The sequence below is a fragment of the Pseudopipra pipra genome, chromosome 3 (assembly GCF_036250125.1).
Source record: "Pseudopipra pipra isolate bDixPip1 chromosome 3, bDixPip1.hap1, whole genome shotgun sequence".
Classification (NCBI taxonomy): domain Eukaryota; kingdom Metazoa; phylum Chordata; class Aves; order Passeriformes; family Pipridae; genus Pseudopipra; species Pseudopipra pipra.
The window spans coordinates 9,666,395-9,678,621 of NC_087551.1; the positions used below are offsets into that span (position 1 = coordinate 9,666,395).

Genomic DNA, 12,227 nt, shown 5'->3' on the forward strand with positions numbered 1-12,227 from the left:
CTGTGGGCACACACAGGAGAGTGGATCCGTGGGGACACACACACACACGTGGGTCTGTGAGAACACACACACAGAGGGATGTGGATCTGTGGGCGCACACAGGGCTCTGCTCACGGCGGGGGCACTACAAGTCCCGTCATGGCGCGGGCCGGGGGCGGTTCCCGGGCGGGTGCCGCCCCGCCGGCGGGCGGGCGGTGAGGCGAGGCCGGCGGGGCGGGAGGCGGCGGTGGCAGCGGCAGTCGGCGTGAGGGCGGCGGAGCCGGCGTACATCGGGTGCTTCTCTCTCGCCGCTTCCCGGCAGATACCACCACCGCCACCACCACCACCACCACCACCACCACCACCGCCGCTGCTCCTGCAGTTTCCCGGCCTGTGGCTCGCACTGCCGGATCCCTCCGTGGCGGGGACTGAGCGCTGCGAGGCTCCTCCGCCTGTCGCCCAGTCGGAACTATCGCCCTCCGTGCGGCCGCGAGGAGGCTGAGGCTGCGCCTTCCCCTTCTCCCCCGATCCCGGCCTGCCGGCGTGGGGTGCCTCTGCTGCCCACTGCCTTCCTCCCTGGGGTGAGTATCGCGCCTGTCGCGACAGAGCCCACATCCGCGCGGCGCTATCGTGAGGAGGTGGGGGGCCTGCCCGGGGCCTGCCCCCCTCTTCCTTCCCCAGGCTCCTTCCTCCCCTCCCCGCCGCCCTGCGCGCTTTGTGCTGCGCCTCGCAGGGCTCCCCTCGTTGCGGCTGTTTCTAAAATAATTCTCTATTATTTTTTTTTTTTCCCCGGGCTTTGGGAAGTTTTTTGTCTTTTTTTTTTCTTCGTCTTTTTTTTTTTTTTTTCTCCTCAATCTTATTTCCTTCCCACCCGGACTTGGCCCCGCTCTGGGGCTGGATGTGCTGGAGAAGCTCTTTGTCATGGAGCGGCTGCCGGAGCCGTCTGCCCTCGGAAAAAACATCACTAAAAAAAAAAAAAAAAAAAAAAAAAGAAAACAAAAGGGGAAAAAAAAAAAAAGTCGCTCGGTACTCAGACACTGGGGTTCTCTTGAATTGTGGTTTTTTTTGTTGGCAGTGGTGTTATATATATTTTTTCGGCTAGGAACAAGTCCCCCCCCGAAGTCCATTGATCGCAGCCCCCCGTGCCGGAGCGCGGAATGGGAGCAGCACGCAGGCGGGTGACAACAAAACAAAGGGGGATTTTGTTTGGCCGTTGTTAACCTGCAAGATCTTGGTGGGAAAGCTTGCTCCCTTTTTTTTTTTTTTTTTTTTTTTTTTAAATATCCCTAGCTCTTCCAGATATGATGATGTTTTCACTCTGGAAGAATCCAGATAGTCGGTAGGTAAGTTGTGTGCTTTTCATTTTAAGCTTCTTGGGGGAATCACAGGGTTTCTCTCCAGTCTCCCCAGCCTCGGCTCTTTTGTGAGCAGCCTGCCATCCAGCGCAACTTGTGTCCGGTTTTTCTTTTCACTCTTGTTTTCACCTAGTTAAATAATGCGTTTTCAGGAAGATCTAATAGGAGGGGGACATTTCCGCCTGTAACAGCCACGGAGAAGATTTTCTGAAGGCAGGGGAGAGGAGGAGCAGTTGTGTTTTCAGCTGAATAATTTTTGCCTCTTAAAGGGTATATTTTAAAGCACTTAAACGTTTTTATACCGGAAGCATTTTTCTCCCCCCCCCTTTGTTTTTGTTTTAACTACCTCTTCAAAAATTGCAGCTACTTCACCTCTGCAAAAATGCAGCTTCTGGAATACATGGAAGCAAAATGCAGTGTGGCTGTAACACTCATGTTTCTGGCCTTAAAGGCCACCCTTATTTTTTTTTTTCCCAATTTTTTTTTTTTTTTTTTTTAATATGCTGGGACTGCTCTGCCTTGACAAAACACTACTTGGTGAGGAAAATCACAAAGCCTTTCAGCGAGCCAGTGCTGGCGCTTCTGCATCTGAAGGACGATGGGTTTATTTTTTCCATTTTGAACGCGTGTGGGGGGCGGGGGGAGACCCGGGGGAAAAAAAAAAAAAAAGGCCGTTTCCGGTTTCTGTTCAGCGGCTTTTCGTATTTTTTTATTTCCCACAAAGAAACAGCCGGATGACCTGTTGATGATACATCATCGGTTGCTTTTTGTTCCGAAAGGCGCCTGTAGGTTAGTGGATGTGAACGGGCTGCCCGGATTTTCGTTTCTGTCTGTCGTTGTGTGGTTCACGTGGCTTTGTAATGTTTTAGGCCGGCAGTTTTGGAGTGAGTAATGTAGAGCCAAAGCTCAGACGTCTGTCTGGGGTATTCCCCCTTCTCCTATCCCCCACGGTCCTTTCTCCCAAGAAAAAGTCTGGGTTTTTTGAAAATTGAGCACTGGTAGTTGGAAAATCAGACCCTTTTAGTGCTGCGTAAGATAAGTGTCCTCACTCTTTGAAGTCGTGTGAATGGCCCGGCAGGAAGCTTTAGGAATGCAATAGGCAGCTACTGGGTACCTTAAGCTTCAACATCTCCTGTTTCAAATGAATTAAACATGTAGGAGCACCTACTGTTGTCCTGCGAAGTGTGTGCGCCTCATGAATGTTTCCGTTCTTACCAAACACTGAACCGTATTTCTCAACACAGCAGGTCACCGCGCTAGTGTTCATCTTGGAAATTAAAGTTTTGAGTAACTGCTAGTATTTCAGTTAGAGCAGAACTTAATATACTATATCTGCCACGACAGTTTTGTATTTTGGTAGCAACGCCGGTTTCTATTAAGAAACTAAGCATGGAAAACAGGATCCTTTCACTTCAGGATTTATAGCTAACGTCTGTGTTTGTAGATGCGAAATAGAGGATCATCTGCCTGGAGCCAGTGGTATTTAAAACTCTCATTCACTTGGAAGGAACTAATTACAAGTATATTTTGATATAAAATGTCTTTTCAGACAGGAGCTCTGGAACATGGGAAAGCAGAAAACCCAAAGCTGTTTGTAGATGCTAATCCATGCCCTGAGCTAAAAAAAGAAGAATGAGGGTGTTTCATGAGAAATCAGTCACCTTTAAGTGCATACTTGTGAGTGAAATTACACAGCTGATTAGCAATTCCTGCTGGATGCCAGTAATTGGAGGTACTTGTTGCTCCCTTGCTGGTCGCTGTGCGCCTTGCTGGTTAGATTGTAAAAGTTTTGACTGAACATCAAGAAGAAAAAGTCCAGCTCTTTTGCTTCCAAGGCATTCATTCCTTAATCTCCAGATTCACAAGCGTGCTGACAATCTGTCAAAGGAAGTGACAGCAAAGAGATGGTATAGGAAGTAGGTCGAGCATCGCTGAACACTGCTGAGAGAGTTTCAGTGGAAAAAAGTAAGCATGTTTCCATCTGATCTAGTTTCTGTGTCCTTTCAATCTACCGGTTAGCAAGATGCACCACTAAATGTCATACTCTTCCTGTAGTTCCCCAGTTCTACTGAAAGCAACATTACATCCTTAATCAGGCCCAGTTAGTCTACCTGGATGAAAAGATTCGTGGGGAAGAAGGTAAACCAGCGGTTTAATTGTGAGAAATCGTGTCAGTGGGGTAAAGCTGGAGTGGCTCTGTGTCTCCTAGGAGGCTGTGGTCAGCTCATGGGGTGGATTTTCCTCTCCAGTGGATGGTTGGGGGTGGGCTGTGACAATAGGGTAGCATCATGGCACATTCTTAGTGGCCTTGATGTTTTGCAGTGGATGTAGCAATTAATAGTTACAAGTGATTGTGTTTCTTGCTTAAGGTGTTTGAATTGATGTGTTGAAAAGCCTGCCTTTCAAGTTAAAAAGGATGGCAGGTCCTTGCTGTGCTAGAAATCCTCCTTAAATTAAAAAAAAAAAAAAAGGCAAGCTTTACCTTTGTAGAGCAGTAAAAACCCTTGACAATAACTTGATTTGCAGAAAAATTACAGCCTTGCACTGAGAGTATGTTCTTTTACAAGTATCCTGTATTTATATTGATTTGAAAAGAAGCTCTTGCTTCAAGTAGGAAGAGGTTCTTCAGTGCTTTGCACGAGTGAGTGCATGGCTTATGGGCTACCTGGGTAAGCCCTGTGCCATGGATGTTTTGCTGACCCGTGTGACATGATATGGAGCACCAAATGTTCCTAACTGCTCAAAATGACCTTTCTGGAATAACCCTGTAGTAACGAATGGATGTGAAATAGTTGGCTGGAAACGACAGGCTTTACAGGAAAAGTCTGTTGTCCCCTGCTGGCACCCTGTGCTGAAGAGAGCTAATCATCAATACCAGTCCTGCTGCAGCAGCATCCTCCTGGCTGGCATGTGAGGTGGGAATGCTGTGAGGTGGCATTGTGGGACGTGGGCTCAAGTGTGAACTAGTCAGCAGCTTGTTTGATTCAGACTGAACACAGTGCCTGGGTGGAAGTGTTTAGTTAAGGATTGATGGTATTCCCTGGAGCCTGCCATGCAGGAGCACGGTTCAGTTCATGAACAGGTAATAAAAGTTAATCTGCTGACCTTGTTTTTAATCCATGCTGCTGAATTTAATCATAGTGACTTGACTGCCACTCGTGGTACTTATGTAAATGCTGAATTTTGGGCTTGAATCTCGTACTCGAGAGCAGAGTGGACTAAACCTTGCTGCGGTTTCAGGATTGGGAGTGTCCTATAATTTTACTCTTCTAATTAAAGGTCTATTGCAGGTTTTAGATTAGGAGCAGTCAAAACCTCTTACTCTGGTCCAGTAATTATATTTCTTTTGGGAAGAGGATCTGTTAAATTCACACTCACTTTCCTTGTTCACCAGTAATTTGTGTTGTAGAAGACTTGGGATTTGTGTCATGCTGGCTCAAAAATGCTCTTGATTTCCCTGGATGTTGGCTATACAGCTATGTCAACCAGATGTTTTCCTGTGCCAGCCCTGTTTGTAGCAGTTAATTGCATAAATATGTTTTTAGAAGGGAGAAGAGCCTTCCTTGTGAGAAGTTTTTTTAATAGTACAGAGATATTTGTGCTGGAGTGGTGCTGGTCTGGCTATGTTAGGGTAGGTTTATATGTGTGAACAGCAGGAAGGTATTGAAAGGCTGAAGAAGACTCAAACCAGAAGTGATCTCTAGAATACTTATTATTATCAGGATAGTTGATAATATGAATAGCTACTAGGTAGTGGTGTTTTGTGGACTGACTGAGGTTTAGAGTGAATGGGATATATTAAAAAATACTTTGTAGGTTTGAAGAAAGTCAAGTAGCATTCTTTGGGGGATAGTTTCTTGGAGCTAGGACTTGAAAGGAAGATTGGAAAAAAATCAAGAAAAACCCAAAACAACCAAAACCCAGAAAAATAATAAAACAGAAAACCCAGCTTAGGCAAAATTGTCTTTTTAAGTAGACCACCATCAATGTTTTTTTCCCTTCCATTGCCAATTGATTCATCTGCCTGGATGTACTTAGCTGTTTGTATTTCAAGTTTGCAATGCTTCTACAACTACACAACCCTTTGGGCTTCTTTACAAATGCTTAAAAATATTCTTTTCTGAGCTGGGATACCGATTTTCCTTAATGTATGGACAAGATGGGAAGTAGAGATTGAATTTGAGGTCACTGGTTTGTTTTCTGTTAAGAAGAGCGTTAAGATTTGACACTGGTCAAGTTCAAGGCCTGCAAGAGTTTCTGAAGGCATAGTAAGAACAAACTTAAGTGATGTGATTTGTGCATCTCACACTGTCCTTTTTGTCTCCTCAGTGTTTCTGCTTAATTGTCTGAATGGAGTAGTGAGCAACTGGAAAGTTGCAGCTGTTGGGTTAGTTTGTCCCTGCCAGCTTGTCCTCTAGGATGGTAACCCCTTGTTCTGTGTCAACAACACTAATGGCTTAATTGTTCTTTGGGTCAGGGCAGTCAAACTGGCATTTTTGGGTTAGATGTGGCTTGAGATATTTCTGTCCAGCTGGTCATCTTTGCCCAGGGATTTATCAGCAATGTCTGGGACAGCACACAAGGCACCCAGGTGGAACTGCTTCCCATTAGGAATGGGAACTAGTGTGCCTATGGAAGCTGCACATATGGCCCCCTTAAACATTGAGTCCGCTGGGACACTGTAAATTGACATTAAACTAGCAGCAAAATTAGGGTTAGAGTTCCATGTGTTTGTAGTTCCTTTTCTTGTGTTTAGATCATACCTCTCCTACGGTTACAGAGCTGCCCCAAAGTGCCCCCTGTCCCTGCTCTAAGTTCATTCTGCCTTTCGTAGTCTAACAGTATTAAAGAGTAAAGACTTGATTTTAAAATCATACAAGCTTGAGTACTTCATCTGTGTTTTCTTTGTCCTAAGACAGATTATTTGTGTTAAATGATAAAAGTGGTCCCTGGAGAATTTCTGCTAAGAAATCTCAAGGCTCCTCTTCTCTTTAAGTGTTAATATGTGTACTGAGATTTTTGTCTCATGCTACCTTGATATTCTTTCCACTTATCTGAAGCAGTTGTAGTTCACTACAATATTTTTACAAGAATAAATATTACCTTAATCGTGGCTTAACACAAGTTTCAACTTGGAAAATCAGTAATGATTCTTTTGTCAGATCACATAGCTGAACAATTTATTTGGTATGAGGTTAGGGGTAAAAGTCCAAAATGTATCATACATGGAGGCTTACTACAAGTAATTTGCTTACTTTTAAAGAACTTTTTGCTCATTTTCCTCCTTTAATGCACCTCTTGGGATAAACTGCTAATTCTAAAAATATGTCAATTCTGCTGTTTCCCACTAATATTTTTTTTTCTTTGTTTGGCTTGGTTTACTTTTTTTCCTGAGCCACTTTAAATACTCTGAGGAATGTTCAACATGGAAGAAAATAATTGCATGTAGATATTTGAGTTGCTGTATTTTAAGGTTGGCAGAAGAGGACTTTGAACTTCTGTTCTGCAGTGAAAAAGAGTAAAGTGGCTTCAGCCTTACTAATGTTGGAGGTAGGGTGTCTGCTGCACTTTGAATCTGAGTCCTTTCTGCTGGGCAAGTGCTATTTTCTGAATTTAGGAAAGAAAATGTAACATGCTACAGAATCTGCTGATAGAAATTGGGAGAGCTCCTCCTGTGTAGGAAACCACAGTTGTTGACTACTAATGTTTGAGAAGCCAGAGTTATGGACTGTGCAGTCAATACTGCTATATCCATTTTCATGATGAAACCTTCATGGTAATTAGGTTTCAGATTTAGGGATGCTGCCTTTTGAACTCCACAGAAAAAACTGTGATGCCCAGAAGTGGCATGAGCACATTGGCTGTCCAGTTGAATAGTTATAGGGGAGAAGATAATAGTCAAACTGTAAAACAAGTCATTGTGGTAAAACTTAACTTCAACACCTGGTAGTTGTGGGGATATTTATTTTATGTACTTTCAATAAAGAGCTGGGAGAGATCCAGCTCAAATTGCCTGAAACTTCTGGGGACAATCAGTAAAAACTGCTTTTTAAAAGGGAAAAGATCTAACACTTTTTCAGTTTTTCAGATAGGTAGTGCAGAGACCCAGGAGGCCCAGAAGTAGACAGTGTTTCACTTGTTCTTTTTCTCATGTGATAATGTTGAGGCAAATTTGTGATGGTAGTGCTGACACTTCAGGTAAGGTCTGCTTCCTGCTCCAATCTGCTGTCCTTGTGCCTCTTAATGTGTTTATATCTTTATATATATACACATACACACCATATATATTTATGTCTATGCACTTCATACCCTGAGATTAGCAGACAAAGCTTTAGACAAATTATATTTTAAAGCATATTAGTCTGAAGACAGTTGGTCACCCTTTTGTGCTTAGATGACTTTCACAGCCAAGCCATTGCCTCTTGATTCCTGCAGAAGGTGGATCCATCATGCTGGATCTTTGGGTTTTTGGGGGGTTGTGGTTTTTTTTTTTTTTTGTTTGTTTTGGGTTTTTTTTGTTGTTGTTATTTTTATAATAAGGTAATTACTATGCTGCTGATAGCCCGCATCAGTTGTCTTAGTATTTATTTGGTCCTATACATGGTGTCTGTGAAATACCATTCCAGTAGAGTTTTCCCTTTTGGTGCAGCACAAGCCTGTTGGGTGAGGTTTCTGTAAACTAGTCGAGATGGTTCCAGAAGGCTGGAGTGTACCATGGTGAGATAACAGCTTGGTGGGTTTTTTTTCTTGTTCTTTCTAAAAGATGTGATGTATTACTGTGTCGAGGCCATCGGCCACCTGCCAAAATTGAGGAAGTCAACTTGATCATGCAGGCATATAAATGCACAAGTAGCTTTTATTTTTATGCATTTCTTTTCTTGCATGTGTGTAATTTTACAGCCAGCGCTGTGGCCGGTGTATTAGCTTTGTCTGAGGGTTTCTGAGCAGCAGATGTGAACATAGAGTAGGTTCTTGTACCTCTCACTGCTGGCTGAGAAGGGTCAGGATGCTGTAGTAGAAAGTGTGGGCTTATAAGCCACTTGTGACTCAGATATAGCAACTGCTTTTGAATTTCTGTGCCAGTATATATACACTATTAAGTTTTTTTCCTCACTGAAATAAACATGCATATTTCACTGTTCTGAGATATGCATAGATAGCAAGAGAAACTTCTACCCGAGAGGGAGGGTGTTACAAGCATTTTTCCTGCCATCTTTCCCTTATTCTGCAACTTTGGGGAGGGGCTCGTTCAAGTTGCAAGTATCTAGAGAGGAGCAGAGGTAGAAGCCTCAGCCAAACAAGATGTTAACCCCTAAAGCAAAGAGACCTGTCACAGGAAGAAGTGAAGAGCTTATTTATTATGTCAATAATCACTTGTCTGGTGCCTTTCAGTCTCTTAGAGTCCACAGCACCAAGTGTTGTAGGCATGCTGCTATTATTTTATAGCTGTTAATGAGGAGGAGTAACAGGCAGAATAATCTGGGTGTTTCTAATATTTCAAAACCTCAATCACCAACAAATAGCTGATTTAAAGATCCAGATAGTGCTTGGCTTACGTGTAGAGAGAGATGACATGAGAAGTTTCTTGCCTGACTTTGGGCTGGTGTCAAGTGTAGCATTGCATGTTTCCTCTTCTCTTGCTGTCCAGTTTCCCAAGGCAGGATTCAGGTTGAAACATAACAAAGCTGGAACTGTGCTCAACTCTCCTGTCAAACAAGGAGGGAACTCTGTGTATGGGAGGTGACAGAGAGAGGAACCTGTGTGCTGGGATGATGGATGATGTCTCCAAAGCCCCAGATGGCTGTTAGCCTTGTCTCTTTTTTTTTGTCCTTATTTTAATAAAGGTAGGCAACTCACAGGTGTGTTGATGCTTAATTTGTTAATGGTTGGGGGCTGCTACAGAAATGCAAATTAGTCTTCAGTTACTAATCAAATCTTGCTCTGCTCTGAGGCATGTAAACTAATGAAGTACCAACAAACCTGAAGGTGGGTGAAAAAAACTAATTGTGCAGCGTGAGTTCCTGTCTGGAAGTGTCAGCGTGACCAAGGGCCAGGTACAGAGCTTGTGTCAGACACAAGCCTGATGCTAAGGAGGAAAGCACAGTGGTTTGGAGTATGGGGAGGTATAACATCTGTGTGTAACCTTTGTCACAAGTGGAACAGATTATAAAATGATAAATACTGATTATCTGCCAATCTGCATGTGTTCCATTCAGCATTGCACAAAGCAGGCCCATGAGATTTAATACAAATGTTCCCTCAGAAAGATCACCTTGATTTAATTTTTTTTCGGATGCATAAAGTAGAAATCAACTGAGGTTCTCTGTTTGTTCTTTAAAGACTTAAGTGCTATATTTCTAGCTCTTGGCAGACATTGTCCACAAGTACTTCATGTTCCATTGGGCTTTTGCCAAATTTAATGTACTGTGTGTACTGAAAGCATCAAAAACAGACTTACTTTAATTTTAGATTTTACAGCTACTGTTATTGATTTTTCTTAGAGCTGTTCCATCCAATCTGCTATCATGTTAATTTTTTTCCCTGCAAGAGTTTGGACAAGGATCATGACAGTCTTTATTTGTGTGACCAGGGACTGTTTATGAGTGAGAGCTGTAGATCAGACGTCTCTGCAGTGGCCAAACCCTCCATTTATAGAATCTAAATCAGCAGACTGCATTATTTGTGAACTCTTGTCTTTAATACTGACTGGTATGCTGTGACTGAGAATAGTGTTATAAACAGTCAATCAGTTGTCTTTCAAGAAACTTGAATTTTATAAAAATTCCTCTGACAGGAAGCTCCACGTACCAAAAATTGTGAACTTCCTTTTTTTCAGCTCTTGTCAGTTGTATAATAGAAGCCTGACTGAAAGACCTTGGACTCTGAAGAGACAAAAAAGGGAAGAGGTAGGGGGAGAGAAGCAGAGCACAAATAGGAGTTATGGTAGGTAGACAAAGAGAGGAAGGAAATAACTGAGGGAAAGAACAGGGTATAGTTCAAAACAGCCAACCAGCATGGGATGGAGCATTCCTAATGCTACAGTCCTCAGGTCTGCTGATCCCTGCCTGACAGCTGTGTCTGCTGGCCTCATATTTTGGCTGTTCATCTTTTATTTTCAACCCTCAGGGCCAAGTAGCTGTGCATAAGCATGGCTTCTGGCCAGGTGGCTCATAGCCCTCAGAGTGGAACAGGATTCCCTTCCATTGTGTTGGTGTGGAGCAGCGTGGTGTTCGATGGAGCCTGGGTTTTCCCCCTCTGCCTCTTTTACTCCTTCTGCTGAGCTTCCTTTTATTAAATGACAGTGTGTTTTGGTTTTTGCTTTGCAGCTTTACTCTAACAACTCTGGCAGAAGGTAAGGTTGCTCAGGGCTTCAAAGACCTGCATCTAAGTGAGGAAGTGAGGTGTCTCGTGATACAGAGCGACTTAAAATCCCAGTGAGTTCTACACTCCCTATTAATAGTAGTCACTGTAATAAAGTATGTGGGAATTCCTAGTTAGTCTGCTTTGTAAGCTTAACCATGTCACTCGGTGGTTTTTGTTAGACCTCACTCTTATGCTGAAGTACTGAGCATGGGTTTTAAGTCTAACTTCAGCTGTCCAGTCCTCAGACATAGTTTATGTTTCAGACTCCATCTCAGAGATGATTAGTCTCTGGAAGTATTACTTAAGCATTGCCAGTCTTTAGGTATTATCTCACAGTCTTCGGAGTCTGTATTTTCTGTCCTACACCTGTCTCCTCATTCCACTCCTTCCCTTGGAGTCTCTGTTTGGGCCTGTCCAATTTCTGTGGGTTACCTTTGCCCAGGCAGTGTTAGAAGATGCTTTCCCAGCATGCAACCAAATGACCAATTCAGGAGAATTTTTGGTGGAAGAATTTTGGCAACCAGACCATTGTGTGTTAATGTTTGTGTACCCCGGGTTTTATTGTAGCAACTGGTTATGCAGGTGACTCACATTAGCAGACAGGCTGTGCCTCATCTTTTAGCCTCCTAAAAGTGTTTTGGTAATTTTTATCATAGTGTTGTTCCTCATAAGAAGAATTGGTGGTACATAATGCTGCAGAACTGAGTAGACTAATGGTGCTTGTCTTCCTCTTGTCTCTGGAGTTGTCCTAAGTCCTAGACCCCTAAACATAGCAAAATCTCTAACAAAAACATTGCCCTATGAAGAAACGTACGGGAAATGACTAAGCCTGATGAAGACAGAACTATAGGTTGTTCCAAGTGTGGTTTTGTAACTAAGAATTTTAAATTTTTCATTTACTGCTGTTACTCTGCTTGTTTTCAAACTTAATTTTAAAACATCCTTCATATAAGCTTAGTATTAACTCAGAATGCATGCTAATTAGATTATTCCTGTACTAAGCAGTCTTTTGCTGATAAATGTAGCTTCTGTTACCTAGAGGAACAAAGTAAATTGAATAGAAGAGTGAGTATAAAGAAAACAAAATTAGCTCTGGAGTTAAGAATGGAAATAGTTAAGTTCCATTGTTTTTCAAGATTAAACACAGCTTTTAAGTACTCTTCAGGAACAAACTCTTATTTCCTGTTATCTTGCTATTGATTAGGCTATGCCTTTAAAAATACATAATTTTACTATTTTTCTGGCAATGAACAGAAAGTCATATGACAGGTGGTCCCAGCTCTCTGTTCCTATCCTTTGTTCAGGTGCTCTCGGCGCCAGTAAATCCAGTTGAGAAGCAGACGGGGGCACACATCTGTGAATCACAGTTGTGCACAAACCTTCTGTTATCCAACTGCAAGGAGCAGGCAGTTCCTGCTGCCTTTGCAGGCAGTGGTGTTTTATGCCACCTTAAAATTGTTTGACTGCAGAACGTGCTCCAGCTCTTTGTTAACAACTAAGTTCAGGCAGTCGTGAGAATGGGCGATAAAT

At 42.9% G+C, this 12,227-nt stretch overlaps 1 protein-coding gene across 1 annotated transcript in view; it reads left to right on the forward strand.

Moving 5' to 3' along the window:
• The first annotated feature begins 210 nt into the window (after positions 1-210).
• Positions 211-12,227, forward strand: part of PELI1 (pellino E3 ubiquitin protein ligase 1) — a 43,483-nt gene continuing 31,466 nt past the window's right edge. Inside the window, exon 1 of the mRNA XM_064647653.1 lies at positions 211-560. The gene's annotated coding sequence lies outside the window, so the exon portion shown is untranslated. The remainder of the gene's footprint in view (positions 561-12,227) is intronic.